Here is a 17,646-nt window from a genome sequence, read left to right on the forward strand (position 1 = left end):
TATTTACTTTGTCTAAAGCACCAGTTCCATGGAGAGAAATGCACCCCCAGAGCATTATACTGCCACCACCATGCTTGATGGTAGGGTTGTTGTGTTAGGGGCTAAAGGCCTCACCTTTACTCCTCCAAACATTTTCATGATCATCGTGGACAACAGCAATTTCCTCCCAAAGGTTTTTTTTGTCCATGTGATCAGTAAAACCAGCTTCCCAAGGCGGTTGTTTGAACAAATGAAACAACAGACTGTATAGTCTATGGATGATTTTTTTGGTAAGTCATAGACAAGAAAAAATACCACCTACTCTAAAACACAGCAGAGAATTAGTTGCGCTGCTGTGCTACATGTGGCAAAAGGTGGTTTGAATCTGTGCAGCACGAAATGAAAGATTGTCCAGACATTCTGTAGAAAAACTTACTGCCCACTATCACTGATATCTGTCTCAGTTGAAGGTCATGCTTCTTCGAACAGGATGATTAGCCACAGCAGACATATAAAAGCACCAGACAGGAAGAAAACATTGGACTGTTCGGAAACAACTCAGAGTGACCTTTGTCAAAACAAAAATTGATAGAAAGAGCTGAAACTGAACTGGGAGGTGGTAGAAGGTACCCATCAGAGACAAAACTGGAGGAGTTTGCTGAGACACGTAGAAGTCTCATCAGGGACTACAAAAAGCGCTTGAATAAAGAGATTGCTTTAAAATGCTGTTCTTTAGACAGTTAAAGGTCTGAGTATTTTGTATTGATGCCTTTTTTTTTAATTTGTTGGCTTATTTAAAATATTTGGTTAAATTAAAAGTGAAAATGTGTCTGTACTAGTAGATATTGAATAGGGAATAGTGGAGCTTTACTATTGTTACTGTAAACCCATTTTTAAAAAATGTGTTTCAGAGATGAGTATATATCTACCTTTGTGCATACATAATGTAGATTTTTGCAAACTATATTTGCTCCGTTGTCAAAGAGGGTATTTTACACAGTTGCCAAAATGTTAAGCCTTTTCATGCCTTTGTGAAATGATGTCGAGAACTGGAGTTTAACAATGGCAAAGAGAGCTAAATGATGGGTTATACTCGTAATTACTAGATAATTGCTTTGCTCTATGTGCTTGAGCCCTATAACTTTAGCAATTATCTTTAAAGCCAGTTAACAGTCAATGAGAGTCAGGGAGACAGATATGGCCCATTTGAGTTGAATAAACCTGTTTGAAGAGTTAATCAGATCGTCTTGATTGTCCTTAATCTAAACTAGCTGGATGAAAAATGTAATCTGGCAATGTAAATACGGCATTTCTCATTCTGCTATCATCATATTTTTACTATACCTGGAATATCAAAACTAAAAAATGATGTCAACTGGTATAAAAAATGTGTCAGTTTATGACTTAGAGTTGCTTTCACTGTGAATTGCTGCACGGGGCACTTAGCATGAATAAGACATGAAACTGAGAACCTGTTATTATGTTTAATGACTTTAACAGTCAGGACATCTCCCTCAAGTATCTAATTTACTGTGTCCACATTGTGTTAATGAATCTCTGTGTTTAATCTCTCATTATAGGATGATTAATAAACCTTGGATGGGCTTCTATGCATTTTAAGAGGCGTGCCTGTGGGCATATGAACGTAATTAATCCATCTATCCACACCTTCTCTAATATTACGGGAAATGTGAAGTAGATATCTTCTGCAGAGGTCGCCAAAAATCCACTAATGTATGCACTGATAGCTTTTAGCCTTGTGAACCCAAATGATAGGATATTGTGTCTTGGTGTGCAGGACATAGAGCTTTTTTTTTCTCAGAGTTTCTGTGATTTCAGTTCAGTTTTTTTCCTCCTGATTTTTAATGAGATGTTCCAAATGACGGCCTCGGAAAACTGATAACTAAAAATAACTAACTGCTGTGGCCATGTCCTTCATAGATGACTGCCTGCCATCTCGGCCCTCCTCTCTCTCTATTTGCGCTGTCTGTCTTGTCCTCTTTCATTTAACCTCAGCTGTGCTCTCATGTTAAACAGTCGAACCACGTGATGAAATTTCATCAAAAAATGGAAAATAGCATCCCAGAAGAAACCAGTTATGATATGTATGAGACCCATTGTTGTGGGAGAATTGCTCACGGGCACTTCAGTAATTGTGACTATACTAGAGATCAAGAAATCCAATATTAATTTTCCAGTTTTGAAGAAGTTCTGGATGAGAAAAATTACTTTAAAAATGCATAATTTAGGCCTGTTGCAGCCGCCTCTGGTTATCTGTAGATACTCTGATTACATTAAGATTTGCAACCTGTCAACAGTGACAGATAAATGTGAAAAGTTCTCTTTTAATTTAACATAAAGACATTTTAACAAAGCTTGTTGTAGGTTTGGAGTTTGTGTTGTTCTAATTTTTGACACCAAGATTTGAATTTTTCCTTCAAATGTATATCAGTTCCAAATATCAGTTATCAGTCTCCTATGTACCCTCAAAAATCTCTAGTAGTATCGTCTGAGGAACAACATTCCTTTGCTTCAGACTGAAACTATGTCTCCTCTGTTGGTTTTTCCTGCAATATTACTTTGAGTGTCTTTAAAGAAGGTGAACATACACTGCTTGTAATGTAGGGCAATGGAGAACTCGAAGTCAGAATCTTCCAGTGCTGACACATTTTTATAGATTCCATTGAAATGCCATCTGTCATTCCCCCACCTTAAGCTGGGACGTTCTGAATGTCACTCGAGTGCCTTAGAGGTGACCCAGCTCTTTGCCATCCATCACAGCTAGCTGCGGTTAACGTGCATGCAAGGATTGAAGAGTCCAGACTTAAACAGAGCATTACTAGACGATGGCAGGCTATCAAAGGAATGACAGTGAGAACTTCAGAGGAGCTGCTTGACCTCAAGTTTTGCAGAAAACACACAAAGAGAGAGGATCCTGCTTTCCCTTTTACATGCATTGACATGGGAGTCAGGGTTTGTCAGCTTTACAGCCTCATATATCTCAATATCTATTTGCCATTTGATGGCTTTCTGTCAGGACGTCCAAAGTGGTGTTGATTGTGCTAATGATAATGTGTCACAGCGTTGCGGCGCTATGTTAGGCGAAGAGTCGGGCTGCCAGCCAGGAGACAAGGAGAAGCTACAGGCTGATGCTGTGTTGTGCTGTAGCAAGTGATTGATGACTCTCTCTGTTGTAGTGCTTTGATTAAGACTCCGTGATTTATCGCCACTGCTCACAATGTAATTAGACTCTCTATATACACTCAACAAAACAATGTTGTCCTGCTATATGATGCCACTACGTCTTGTGCATGCACCCACGAGATATCTTCATACTTTATTGCATTATATTGTGTTGATGTGCCTCTAAATGCTTCCTATGTCTGAACTGATTCCAAGGAAAACACATTTTCTCTGTTCACTTTTTTTGTTCTAAAGGCGGAAATGCAACCAGGAAATGCAATTTAGTTATTTAATACGTGATTGATGTGTTTACCTTTGACTGAAATTGCCTGGAGTGTATTCACTTTACTGTTAGCAAGAGGCTCTATAAATAGATATTATTTTTCCAATGAAAATGAATCCATGCTGTTTTGATGGGTGGTTTGATGGGATTTTGGATTGTCTGGATCTCTTTAGTGAGACAGAATAAGGGGGAAAATAACATGAGAGCTACAAAACTCAATCTAAATTCTTGTTACTTGATAAATGGTAAAAATCTGTTTTTTTGGAACCATTAACATCCCGTTAAATGCACACAGTATTTCAGCATTTAGCAGTTTGCTGAATCTAATGTACATTATTTTTTAGAAAATGTAGGTCACCAGTGTTGTTGTCACCAGTGTTCGAAAGCGATGGTTGAAACATCACCAAGGTGCTCAACAACACAATCCATCTTCCTAATGTGAGGGGTGTGGCATCGTTGCTGGTTTGCACTTTGTTCTTCCTGTTGCTGATGGGCAGGGCCTGCAGACGATTTGTGCTCGGCTCTTCCTGCCTACACGGGTGGGGGACTCGCCATGACCTTGCAGCACATAGTTATTTTTCCCACTGTTTGGCCCCCAGGAGTTATTTCTGTGATGGAGGAAAAACGGAGGATTTTGAGCAATAAATGGGTGGCGACTATAAAGTGAATGGAACTAGTGTACTAAACGATATGTAACTCAACTCAGTTAAAGCAGACTGTGCCTTAAGTGGCCGAAAAATAAGTGTTCGGCATCTACCTTTTTCTCATGCTAGCTTGTGTGTCGACCAGTATCGGTATTTATTCGGTGACTTGTTCATTATGAAGTTCTGTCGTGAATAAATTAGATCAGAAGACTTTGCTTACGATCATAACATGCATTTATTAACCCTCGTGTTGTCTGCGGGTCAAAAATGACGCAGACACTATGTTTAATAGCATAGAAAAAAACCCTAAATGACCTTGTTTCAACTTGAAATTTGATGACTTTTCCATGCTGTATTCTGTACAATTCCATTTGACAGTCTACAGTACACTGTTGTTTTCCTTCAAAAATGCATTTTAAGCTACTTTCTGTACATTTCTGGTTCTTTCTTAAGATATAGAAGTATTATCTCTTGCTAAACAAATCATGTTTACACCTATGCTGTACCTTTAGCAGCAATAATAGCGATAATAAACCTCAACTTTAGGAAAGAAAACAGGTCTAACGTGTGATCCAATAAAATCGAGTGATGTCCACTGATTAAATCCAGTCTTTCTGCCTTCTGAAGAGGGAAAAACAGACATTCATGAAGTGTGTGATGCAGGACAGGTTGTTTCTTCAAGTAAATTTAGATTTTTGATTGAAAATTCAATTAAGCTGCTCTATTTTTGAGGCTCAGTGGAGACGAGTCATTTTTGACCCTGAGGACAAAACGAGGGTTAAACTCATTTTAATGTCTAGAGTAAAAAATAATCAACCAGTAGCTTTAGTGTTTAGTATGAAGTCATCATGTCAGAATTCCCTTTGTTCCTTGTATTCCCAACCAAGACCTCCCAGGGGCCCGAAGCAAAAATCTGCTAAGTGGCCCTCCTGCCTGACCTGTGAGCCATGTGAACCATCTGCTATTGCCACAGAGTCACACCTGACACCCCAGTAATCCCACAACAGCCCACAACTGTTTGAGAATGAGGTGAAAACAAACAAATGGAGTATTTTCTATAGAATCTTACAATAAGTTAATATTTCCATAAATTGTAGAAACAGTATATGAAATGTAGAAAGTAATGAAATATAACACTGAGCTGTGGCTCTGCTGCCTTTTAATGAGTCCATTCCTCACAATATTATGAAGAGTTGCACTTTAACCGCGTGAGACTGCATAATCATTGTGTTGTTGTAAAATTATATGCTCCTATATGAGAAGTGCCTTCACACCCATATATTATCTGCATCGTCCCTATAGAGGTTGCTGCTGGAAAGTGTGAGTTTCATTTTATGTATGCACATATTAACACATGCTCGCTACAGTTTATAAACACTGTTGCCTGTTTAAAAATGTGATAAATAGTTGTATTGTAACTAACTGTAGTTTCATTTAAATTAATCTAATCTATAGACCATTTCTTTCTGCACACGTATTTTTTTATGTTCGTACTGTATATAGTAATTCAGTTACCTTTCTAACAAAAACTGTGAGAAAGCAGAGACTAGAAATAAATGGCCCACAATGTGTTAATTAGTGAGATTCATAGGCTGTGGTGGGGTGACAGTTTTACATTTGAACAGAGCCAGGTTTCCTGTTTCCTGTCTTTGCTAATTAGCTACACTGTAAAAGAACGAAATAATAATAATAATAATAATAATAGTAATAAAAATCTCTAATTTTACAGAATTTTTACTTGTATTTTACAGATTTGTTTTGCAGTTTATACGTCTGATGTGAAATGATATTAAAAACAATGTAACTGTCAATAACCATAAAATTACCTTTTATTTATAAAGTTATTTCACATATAAAGATTGGTACAATGCATTTGCAAATGCGTCATGAAGAATGGTGATTTTTAGAGAAAGAGTGGTCATTTTATGACTATTCACAGGGTTTGTAATATTATTCCACATCAGACATAAACTGAGAAAATATATCAGGACATTACTATTTTTCCTTTCTTTCTTTCCTTTTCTACAGTGTACATCTGCAAAAATATGAGCGTGGTATCTCTCCTCTCATCATACAATTACTTTAACTAGTTCAGCTGCAGTTCTTGACAGCGAGACCACTATGTAATTTGTTCTTGTATCCATTAGTTCATAGATACAGTTGTCTCCGGGTGTGTGTGTCCTGGTAAACAATCTGCAGATTCTCATTGAATTAGGCACTAGGACTTGCTTGTGTGTCAGGTCGGTCAAATGTCAGTGGAAACACAGCAGCATGTCACTTCAAGTCTCCACAATGTGTCAGTGTGGCGATAATATCAGAAGTGATTTATTCCTTCTATCGGATCTTTGAGACAGCCTCATTCTCTGTGTCTCTCAAGGACAGCAGAGGAATTACTTAAGAGACAAGCTTAAGACGGCGGAACGGAAATTTCCTTCTGGCTATTTCAACATCGTTTATTCCTGCCTGTGCTTCCTATTTCCTGTCCTCCTCAGCATGCTTCCTGCTCTGCCATCTCTGTCACTATTGTCCCCTTTGTGCTGAAAAGACACATTGTGCATTGAAGAGACAACATCCAGTCTTGTAGTAGTTACCCAAGAATTTCCTCACAAACATACCTATGAATGAAGTGGGGAACGACAGATGCTTTAAGGTTCAGTTTTTACATCTAAGAAGGATGCAGAACCTGACAGACAAAGTACATATCAAAAAGTCGGATGCTTTTTCCTTAAAATGTATTGCTATAGTCTGTTTTAAGTTGAAATGCGCTTGACCAGCAGCACTAGTCCAAATAACCTCATTGTCACATCAGGTGTCTCTTTGATATCACTTCTGGGAGGAAATGTTCAAACCCTCACCCTGAAGATATGACATTTTTCATTCTTGTTGCTGCCCATGTTCTGTTCCTTTTACATAAAAACCTCAGTCCTCACATTGATGACCAGTAAATTCTACAGCGGCAAGGTGGAGCACTTAAATATTTCCTCTGACCTTTTTATTTGTGGCCAGTTTTGCTTGAACTTCAACGAGTAAATCAAAAGATTCAGCCACGTGTTTTAAGGTGTGACATGTTCCAACAAAACCATCAAAACAGGCCTGATCTATTATGTAGAGGCTACCGTGTTTTGTCTGGACTGTTCCCACCCAAAGGTTTAACCCCTAAAAGTCCTTCATTTTATGTTCTCCTTTTTCCTCTGTGGAGCATGGGCCAGGGTGGAGCTTTAGGAAGTGGGGTATATCCTTCCTCTCCACTGAGAACACGACTGAGGAGGGAAGGCTGGAGGCTTGGATGGCTGAAACAAGACGGCAGATACCACGAGCAACTTACAGCTGATCTCCTCTGTCGCTGCGCTGACAGATTTGCTGGTAACATCCACACGAAGCAGTCACAGGAGATCCTGAAATCTTTCACTATCCACAGTAAAGTTACACACCGCAGCTCACTTGGCATCATGGCAGCCCCTGGAGTGAAATAGCCTGTGTGATTAGCATTGTAAAAGCGGAACCTGAAAGAAAACATGCTCATCATGCCCGCTTCGTTGCAAATGTGTCTTGAAATATGCTTTAGCCTTGTATTATTGTAGTTTTCTCAAGCTGGATCAGTGGGATTTAGATGTTCAATTCACTGAAACAATAATTCATTTTTATATGCCCTCATAATGCCGTGGGAGATGGACTGTATCACCTCATGAAGAGACTAGTAACATTTTATTCCTTTTTCATTGAGATTTACAGGAAGTGTCTGCTTATAATGATAACTGCAGTGATGGCTAGCTGTGTAATATACATAATATTACTCATGTGGACAAATCACATGATGAAAATATGTTAATATGCAGCCTGCACTGGAAAGAGTCATAATTTAAACCTTGAAATTCACTTAGAAATGTATCCTTATATTATCAATCGCGATTTTAATGTGATGTTACTGATGGTTGTTAAATATAATTACTCTGACAGGAGTAAAACTGTAGTTTTTTTTTGTAAATGATGATTCCATTGTTCCATTTTATGTTCAAATACAGTGTTTTAGTTCATGTGGTAAACCCGACTACAACTTGTTTGATCATTTAAACTACTTGTGTTTCCGACCTCGTTGAACATCAATACCCAGCATTTACATTGCAATGACCCTTAATCTATAGCAATTATACCTTTTAACTACATAGTAAGTAGGGAGAAAAGAGGCGACCAAGGGCCAGCTTCATTTTACAGCCCATGTACGCCATATAAGGTGTAACCTGGAATTACAGTGAATGAACAGATAACAGCAGTTTACTGTACACTGGACTTACATTGCAACACCTGCCACATAAAACATGCTCATTCATGCTTTATAGGAAAAAATGTTTAAGAAAATGAATTAATCTGACCAGTTAAAGACAAAATACTAACTCTGTCTCTTTTTTTTGAGGACTGTACAAAGTTATAAACACTGCATGCAAATGATCTTCTGCTCTGACTTACAGAAAAGTTTATTTTTTAAATCTAGAAAAGAGTTCACTTTAGACAACTATGCACAAAAAGTTTTTGAGCTGATCAAGTGGTGACGAATTTTCAACCTTTGAGATAATCCACGGATCAGTCAGGTGTGGATTTAAAGGACAGTGATCAGATAGTGTGACCAGAACACTGACTATAAAAGACCACCTTAAAGTGCAGCTTTATTCAAGTGACTCGGTGCCACAGAGGACAAGAGAAAGACGAAAACGAGCTCCTTTTCTCATCTGGTAGGGTCACAGCCAGACATTTTAATGACGTCTAAGAAACCATCCCAGGCAGCGGGGTACTACAGACAGTCTGTCACATTCTGCTCTAGATGGAGGTATATATTGTGAAAGGAAAATCAGCCAGCTTAGGTTATCATTTATTATCTGTTTGTTCATTCAGTATACATCTTTGTTGTTGGGCAACACATTTTCTGCTCGTAGAATAACTTCATGTAGATCAGATGGAAGAATTGCCTAAAGGGTCAAAAAGGTTAAGGTTTGAAGCCAACTAGAGAAGACGTGCTTACACCTTTAAAAGGTTTTTGTCTTTGCAAAGATGGACTCTCTCATTTCCAACATGTTAGGAAACACTGTACCATAAGATTTAAGCTTACAACCTATTTACAACAAACCAAGAGGAAAAAAGTCATGTTCACTATAAAACCGTTCAATTTGTACTTCTTCACTGGGGGCAGAGGAGTGTTGAGTAAGGTATCTTCCTCATTGTAATGATGTAGTTTCATTCTCCACATGGTTAGCAAAATAAATTTAAGAACAACCCAGCAGTGTGTTTGTTATCTTATTCAAAGGTAGAACCCAGGGGCATAAAATATCCTTGACAGTATGAATGTAACATTTTGTAATCTTGTTCCCTCGAAGAATATAATTTCACCAAGGGCTTCAGTAAGAACGAAACATCCCACAAACAGCATCAACAACCTCATGGACTCTAAACATTGGAGATTCCTGATTTATGGCCTTTGACACACTTTTTATCTGTCCATTGTCATTTCCAGAATAGCACACTTGGCAGTTTAAAGACATCCATTCTGTTTTAGAGATGCCGTGTTGAACAGCTAAACCTATTCCACATCTCTTAAAAAATGGATAGAATTTAATAAAATCTGAAGTTCTACGTTCATTTTTCTGTTCAGTATAAGTAATGCTACATTGTGCCTGTAGATGCCACTTTCAGCAGCCATTCAGCTTTGCTCGATGACATAACAGTGGATGCAGGCACAAGCAACTTTCCAGGCAGTGTTGAGCTCAGTGTTCCCCCCAGCCGGCCATAATGAACGCATTAGCACAACGAAAATTACATCTTGATTAAAAACGCTTTGGATACTAACTTATTTATTAAGGCAGGGGCTGAGCAGTGTTTAGCAGCTCCATGTGGGCCACTCATTGAAGTAATGGCAGTCGCTTGTCCCCGTGCAGACTACATATAGAAACACAGAGACTCCCCCTGCAGTCATATGTAACACTCGCAAGTGTACGTTGCACACATCCCATTTCTCGACCCACACCAGCTGGGGCTTCATCCTACCAAACAAAGGATTACTCCCTCTCTCTCTCTCTCTCTTGCAGTATGTCACTGTCTCCCAGCATCACCCTGAGTGATTGCCACTCCTGACACCCGCCTGCTTGTACCAGTAACCCACCCAAATGCCCAGGAAATTAAATGCTCAGCCGAGGTAATAAAGAGAGTAAATCCTGGCTGTGTTCTCTGCCGACGGCCAGAAGGGGTTGTGGGGGCAGGTATTACCATATTAAGCCCAGGCAGAAGGGATCACAGCCTAACACTCCCTCATTACACCTCATCTGGTGGGGATTTAGTGCTTTTCCAAAAACAGCTTCCCTGCAGCTGTCTTAGTCGGGCACGTGCCAGGCAGTTCCTAGTCTCATGTCATGATTTTTGGGGAACATTTTCACGCATTTCATTTGAACTTGTTGAATTTGGTGGAATCCTACTACACTGCTAAACTCACATAGCATGTCTGGCTTTGTGCAAATGAGACCCCTTATTTGCATCATTAACGCTCACTTTAATCAGTTTATTATCATTTCCACCATAGGATTCTGTGTCTTTAACTGGAAGATTTGAAGCACAAGTGCTGGTTTCTTCTAGTTTCCTAAAACTAGGATCATTTTTAAAAATGCTCATCATGCCTGTGTGTGTGTTCAGTACAAGACAGTGTGAACATTTTGCACACTGACTGCAACAAACATGATGAAGCCTCTCAATTCGAAAAGATTTTCCCCTCCCGATAACAGCTGCCGAGGAGCAGATTAATAATGAACTAGAAAATGAGATTATGCTGAGTCATTAAGTTTATATCTCTTTGTAGAAATAGATAATGGTTCTGCAAGTGATCATAAACATCGGCACAAAGTCACAAGAATGCTTGATTATAAATGAAGTCCTTGAAGTCCTCCATCACTGGGGGCTGGAACACTTCTTTCTCTCTTTTTTATTGAAAATGCAGCTATGAGTAGCCAACAGTTGTTTGTCTCCAAAAATGAGTGAGTAGTAAACAACTCAAATGAAATTTAATTGAAATATTATTCAGTACTACCCTAAAACAGTGAGGCAATAAGACGTTTGATCGTTTTGTGCTAGCGTTTGTCTGCCACTCCACAAAATGCATGTTGAAGCTCACTGACTCCAACACTATAAAAGTCTCCTGCCGGGTGTCTCACCCATTTCCACGACATACTGCTTGTGCACACAGTTTTGTAGAGCAAAACTGCCACATACAACTGTATTAAAGTCACTGCAAACACTCACAGAGCGGCCTTAGAGTTGGTCCTCAGCTGGTTTGTTAGTGCATCTATTTGCATTTTACCCTTTTCGTCTTCCTTCAGTCCATCTACCAGGCTGTTTTCAGAGTGAATTAATCTGTTGGCACAGCAGGAAACAAACGGTTGTTATGAGCAACATGTTATATTTTGAACGTGTCAATTCAGTTTAAGTCTGGATTTTAGTAAACATGTATTCAGAAATGCACCTTTTTAAAAAAAAAAATCCTGCTTGTTGTTAACTTTTTAGATCATCTTTAAAATAACATTTGGAAAAATGTACTATTTTTTCTTCACATTTTAACGCATGTGCTGAAGCAAACACACATTTCTGTAGTATGTAACTGAACTGGGGGGAAAAAATCCAACTCTGTACTTGCATTTTGCGTACACATGATAGCATTTGTTCCTGTAAGTGTAGGCATTTTGAGGAAAGTCAGTCCGACAACCAATTTACCTCAAAGTGCGTTTCTACACAGCAGGCAGCAGCCTTTATCCCTCAGGAAGAGCAATAGAGAGGGGATCCTTCTTCTGGGACTGACAGACATGCAATTCAAGTCATATGTACAGAGTAAACAGGGACAACAGGAGTAAATTTACACAAAGGAGAATCCAAATGACAATATCAGGTTATAAGAGTGCAAACATTCTGTATAGTGCATGAGCAATATGGATCCAACCAAACACTAGGCCCCACAACCGTCTCCCTACCAGTAGACCGAGAAAGAAGACGGACAAATACATGAGCACACATTACAATTTCTTCATGAACTGTCACACACAGCACACAGGCAAATATCTGTAAAGTGTTCAATCACAGGTGTCAAGATGAGGATTTAGCATGATGTTGATGGAGGATCAATAAGGCTCCATCAGGACTAAGCCATCCTCTCACTTCTAAAAAACGCAAAGCATTCACCACTTTATGATGTTGTTGAACAAACCAAATCACTGGAGTTGCTGGGGATGCTTCCAACACACATCACAACTGACCATCTTGAAATATCTGCCCCAAACTATCTTCTGAATATGACATCCCCTTGCTTACAGCTGCTATCAGTTCAGTATCACCGTTTTGAAGTCAGAGTATGCTCAGCTAATGCTGTCCTCTGAGAACAACAACACATTGTGCGTGTTTTTATATGAATGATGAGAAATCGAATAAGAGCAGGTGTTGTGTATTTTTTCTGAGATAATGCAAGGTGTATATCAGTGAGTGCAGGCTGTAGCTGAAAAACAGAGAGCCGTAAGCTACTGTTTGATAAGAGTCGTATATTTGTCTCGGTTATAAACTCCCCTTGGTAGCACTGAGGTTGAAAAATCACATCAGTGTTACAGGGAAAGCGATAAAAGCATAAATGGGGGTGAGAAGAAAGCGATCATTGTTTATTGTGGAATTTTCATATAAACCTGAAACCAGTAACATAAACAGAGATATCCCTCGAGGATTTTCAGAGTACTTTTAGAAAAAACACATTAAGATTTTGGATGGGAGGTCAGTGCCGCCCATGGGTCCAGCTTCAGGTAGATCAGCACCAGACGGACTATTTCCTGATTCAAAGCTTATAGCTGTAAACCAGTGCAGCTTCACAGCAAACACCACAAATCAGAAGCACCTTTTCTTATCATTTCCTACCCACAAGCCTTTGTGTGTGGATAGGAAGAGGCGAGAGACATGAAAAAAAATGGTAGCAATTAAAAGAAGAAAAGTTGCTAATGGACCGAGAACATAAATCAAAGGCATGTATTTTTGAAAAGAAGGGGAAGGGTAGGTGGTGCTGTAAGGAAGGAGGGGGCACCATCTGTCTCTGTGGACAGAAGTAGCACTAAACACTGAAGCACACGCTCAACTGATCACACATACGCTACATCACTGAGCGTATGTGCTGAGGTGGGATGTTCCTGTGAAAGGCTGGTGGCTCACAGGAGGTGTTGGTATTTACACCCTGAGTACGTAACTGCTGCTCCCCTGAGCGGTGGAAGATCCAATCAGGAGGATGTCAAGAAGATAAAGCATTGTTATGTGCTTTAACACCTCACACTGACTCCAATAAGCCCAGAAATTAGCATAGACTCTTTGTGTATCGGATGCTTTGCCTCCACACTCGCTGCCTGCTCTGACAATGGCAATTTCCATCCGGTGTTGGTCAGTTACTGAAGCCTGAGCCATATTTTTGTGAAATCTCTCAAAAAATATTAGATGACTTTCTGTGAAATTTGGCAGACATTAATGTCCTCATTAGGATGGACTATAATGACTTTTATAATCCTTGAGATGAAAATTTCCTTCGTTTATGACCCAATACTGAAAACGCATTGTATCACCTGTACTTTGTGCTTTGCGTTACATTAGAGTCTAACCATGCTAAACGATGTGTAGGATATACCTGCTAAACATTAGCATGTTAGCTTAGCTATTCTTCACAGTCACACTTCTGTTTGTTCCCCCCAGCTTGCATAATTAAAAGCATTGTTTTCAATCAATTTCATTATCATTCCAGAGGAAAATTGCTGTTTTGCTCCTACCAGTTTGTCATCCCAGCAGGATCCCCTTGGGTTGGCTAAATCCGAAACACAACTGGCCGTTTTGCATGTCAGACACCTGAAAAGCTGTGATTCTGGCTAATTACATTTGCTGACAAAGTGTAAACTAAATGTTCACATGATGTATTGTAGCCTGCCAAAATTTTCCACCTCCAACCCCTTGCATCACCATGATTGAATACCTTTAGAGCTATCAACAATATTTACCAATCACTTGTCTGCCAGGAGTGAAAGTCAATGACATTATGTCTATTTACGTGTTTTGATTAATTGTTAGGAACTGCCTTTTCGGTGCCATCTCCCTGGCGCTTAGAGGAGTAGCTGTTGGCAGTCATTACCATAATCATGTTAGTGTTTGGCTCTGCCCTTGTAGTGACTCTGTCCCATTATAATTCCACACAGTAATGGATGCACATCGGAGATGAGATTGTGAGAGCCTTGTCCTCTGTAGGTTAGGACGCTGGTCACAGCTGCACTAAACAAGATCTCTTTTAGAAACGTGCTTTAATCTCATCATATTTGATATCTCAAACGTGGAAACGCCTTCCTGATGGAAGCGTCTGTTTATGTCCTCCTGTTTAGCACAAAGTTGCTGAGGCATGTAGCCTACAAGTGCAAATGTGTCTTATGATTTACGCCGCACTCCGCTGACAGTCTCTGCAGGGAGCTCAGTGGCTCTGCTGTTTCATAGCTCGCTGTTATCCATCTGACTGAGACATCTCTTGTTCCATCTCAGCCGCCACCTAAAGCTTCATTTCCCTGCCTGTCACCATCCGCTTCGCTCACTGTCTGCCGCAAGGACACTCGATTTTATAAAAGCCACTCTGCCACATATTACATCTTATTTCACTGACAATAGTTGTGCTTCTTCGCTGTAAGACCTGAGCAGACCTCAGCCCTTGACCTCGCCATATGAGATTAATGAAAAGTGCAGCTGTGGATAAATGTAGGCCACCTCCATGCATGTACACACAAAAACACACTCACAACTCCCAAAGGCAGGAGGGGAAATGCTGAAAGGTGTTAAAGGGAGACGGGGGTTTGTTTAGCACAATAAGCATGTGTCCATCCTGAGGAGAACAGGAATCCAATAGCAAGCTTTGCCCTAAGGATGATATCGCACATTTTATGACCAGTTTATGTCTGTGTTAGCACAAACTTTGTAATGGAGCCCATAAAAATGTGCATACTGCTTGAAGGTAAAGATTTTCTCACAGTGGGGACCCATGGCTGCAACAATGGAAAGAGCACTGATGCTTGTATTTGCTCAACGTTACTTTCATTGGTTTCATCTGAATATATTCTGCAACACAACTGACAAATAGAACAATGGGAGCCGCATTTTGAAATGACACAATAAAAACATTTAAACATTGCGCCTGACAACACTGACATCCCACACAACATATGACAAGGTTAAATCAGATTAATGCCGGATGCAGACAGAGCTGGAAAGACTGTAACAACAATAATGTCAGATTTTCTTCATGGCAGCCTGCTGGACTAACTCAGTTCACTGACATAAATGCCATTTGAATACATCTAGTTAATGCAATCAGCCACATTTCATTAGTTTAGTCTGAGCTGCTGCTTCTATTGCATCATATATTTCTCGGTTACAGCTATTTTTTTTGCCACAACTCTGCACTTTAGGTTAAATCTAGCTTCTCTGCAAAGGAGTCATTGGATTTAAACACAAGAAAAATGAATGCTCCAAATTATTTTGTCTGGTTGTCTGACTCTGACCTCAGATGGGCTGCAGGTGCTACTTAACCTCATTAAAGAAGAGTAAAAAAACACACATCTATTTGACTACACATATACACACAGATAAACAAATATTCTAGCCTTTACACACCAAACACTGAAAAGGACACTTTCCCTTCAATAATATTTCTTTATTACCTACTTAAGCCTAAAGTGGCTCCATCACCTGACATTTAAATCTTGGCTATTGCACTGGCGCCACTGTGCTGAATTCATAAACCGATACAACAGAGCAGAGCTCAAGAAAACGAGTGTGAGCATTACAGACAATGGCCACTGGGTCAATGAGGGGTGAGGAGAGAAGTGAGTCCCAGGAGAGGGAGCAAGAGGGATTTTCATTGCTCCAAATAATGACAACACAATATCACTCTGCCAATGTGTTGCGACGACGGTAACGATTGATTGCAGTTCATTGTATCAAAGCTGACCTCTCTGACCTCCGTGCTGCCATGGAAACACACCATCTCTATTGGAGTGATAGCTGCTGATTGACATCAGCTGACAGTGTTGAAATGACACCAATCACCCGGGGCCGATATTACTTATAGATAATGCTGCCTTAAGTGTTCTCACCTTCTTCTGTTTGCCCTTAAGAGCAACCCTGTCTCCTAGAAATGACATTTTTTGTAGAATGTTTTCTCAGTTTGGCTCAAGTGGCAGCATAATCACTGGCAACAATCTGTGGTCAGCAAATGCCCTTTGGTTAAGGTTAATGCAAATAAACATGTTTATCAAGTCACTGCAGACTTTTTCATGTATTAAAACAAACTGAAGTTGCTCCCTATTATTAATTATTAAAGCTGAATAATGCTTTGGCCTGCGAAAGTTGATATTGTACTGCAGGAGCTGATATTTATTTAAAAAATAAACAATAATAATGGTATAGTTCAATATCAACATACTCTCAACTTTCCAAATGCATAAATTAAAAACATGTCCCTTTTTAATGATTAAAAATTGTACCCTGGTCATAATTGCTTGTCCTTCAAAAGCTCTTTGCCACTGCAAATTAGTTAGAAACATAATTTCTAGATGACAGGGTCTCCACAGGTCAGTGTCTTTTTCATTAACACCAGTTTAACACCACCATCACATTTTAGCGATGCTGCGACCTTTGCGTTGTTGTCATTATTTTTCACATGATTGGACAGACACGCTGAAGCATATTCCACACTTTAGCAGTTTTGCAGCTTCCATAAATGAAAATTGACTGTTCTTTCTTTGTGCTGATGTCGTAGAAAAGCCCTCCAGTTTGTATATGAAGCATCCTCCTCTTCCTCCCCCTCCCTCCGCCACACCCTTCATCCCCCGAGGCTCGCAGTGCATGAGAATACACAAGAGCCCCGGCTGAAACCACCTCAGCAAAATTTCTGACCAGAGACACGACAGCTAGATCATTCATATACATCCACGAGAAAGAGATGAAAAGAAGAAACAAAGGAAAAGAAAACAAGAGCACAAGAAGAGGATGTTAGTGGGGATGCAATGAAAAGAAAAGAAGGGGAGGGAGATGTAAGCAAATATAATATATTCAAATAGAAGCCTACATCTAAGCAGAGTGGCCTCCTGTGTGGTCACCTTGTGCTTACAAAATGGACATCAATGATCCCCAGGGAAACTGTGTCCTACCAAAGGAAGAGTCACAATGACTTGAAGTGAAGTTGAGCATCAATTGACAGAGCATACATGCAGAAAGGGCACAATAACACACACGCAATGCATGTGGAGAATTTAAAAAAAAAAAGAAGAAGCTGCCTGCACGGACATAAAATGAGGTAATAATTAAAACTGATTTTAAAAATACACTATGCCGAGTGATATTTTATTGTTATTACTGTTGTTGTCAAATTCCATGGAAAGAACAATGAATCTATGCTAATACGATTTTAAGTAGCAACTGTACATTTTCAAGCATGATATATCTAATTACTCATTTTTGAATCGTTCCCATTTTTTGCTG

Source organism: Acanthochromis polyacanthus, chromosome 5 (assembly GCF_021347895.1).
Source record: "Acanthochromis polyacanthus isolate Apoly-LR-REF ecotype Palm Island chromosome 5, KAUST_Apoly_ChrSc, whole genome shotgun sequence".
In the NCBI taxonomy this organism is placed as follows: Eukaryota; Metazoa; Chordata; class Actinopteri; family Pomacentridae; genus Acanthochromis; species Acanthochromis polyacanthus.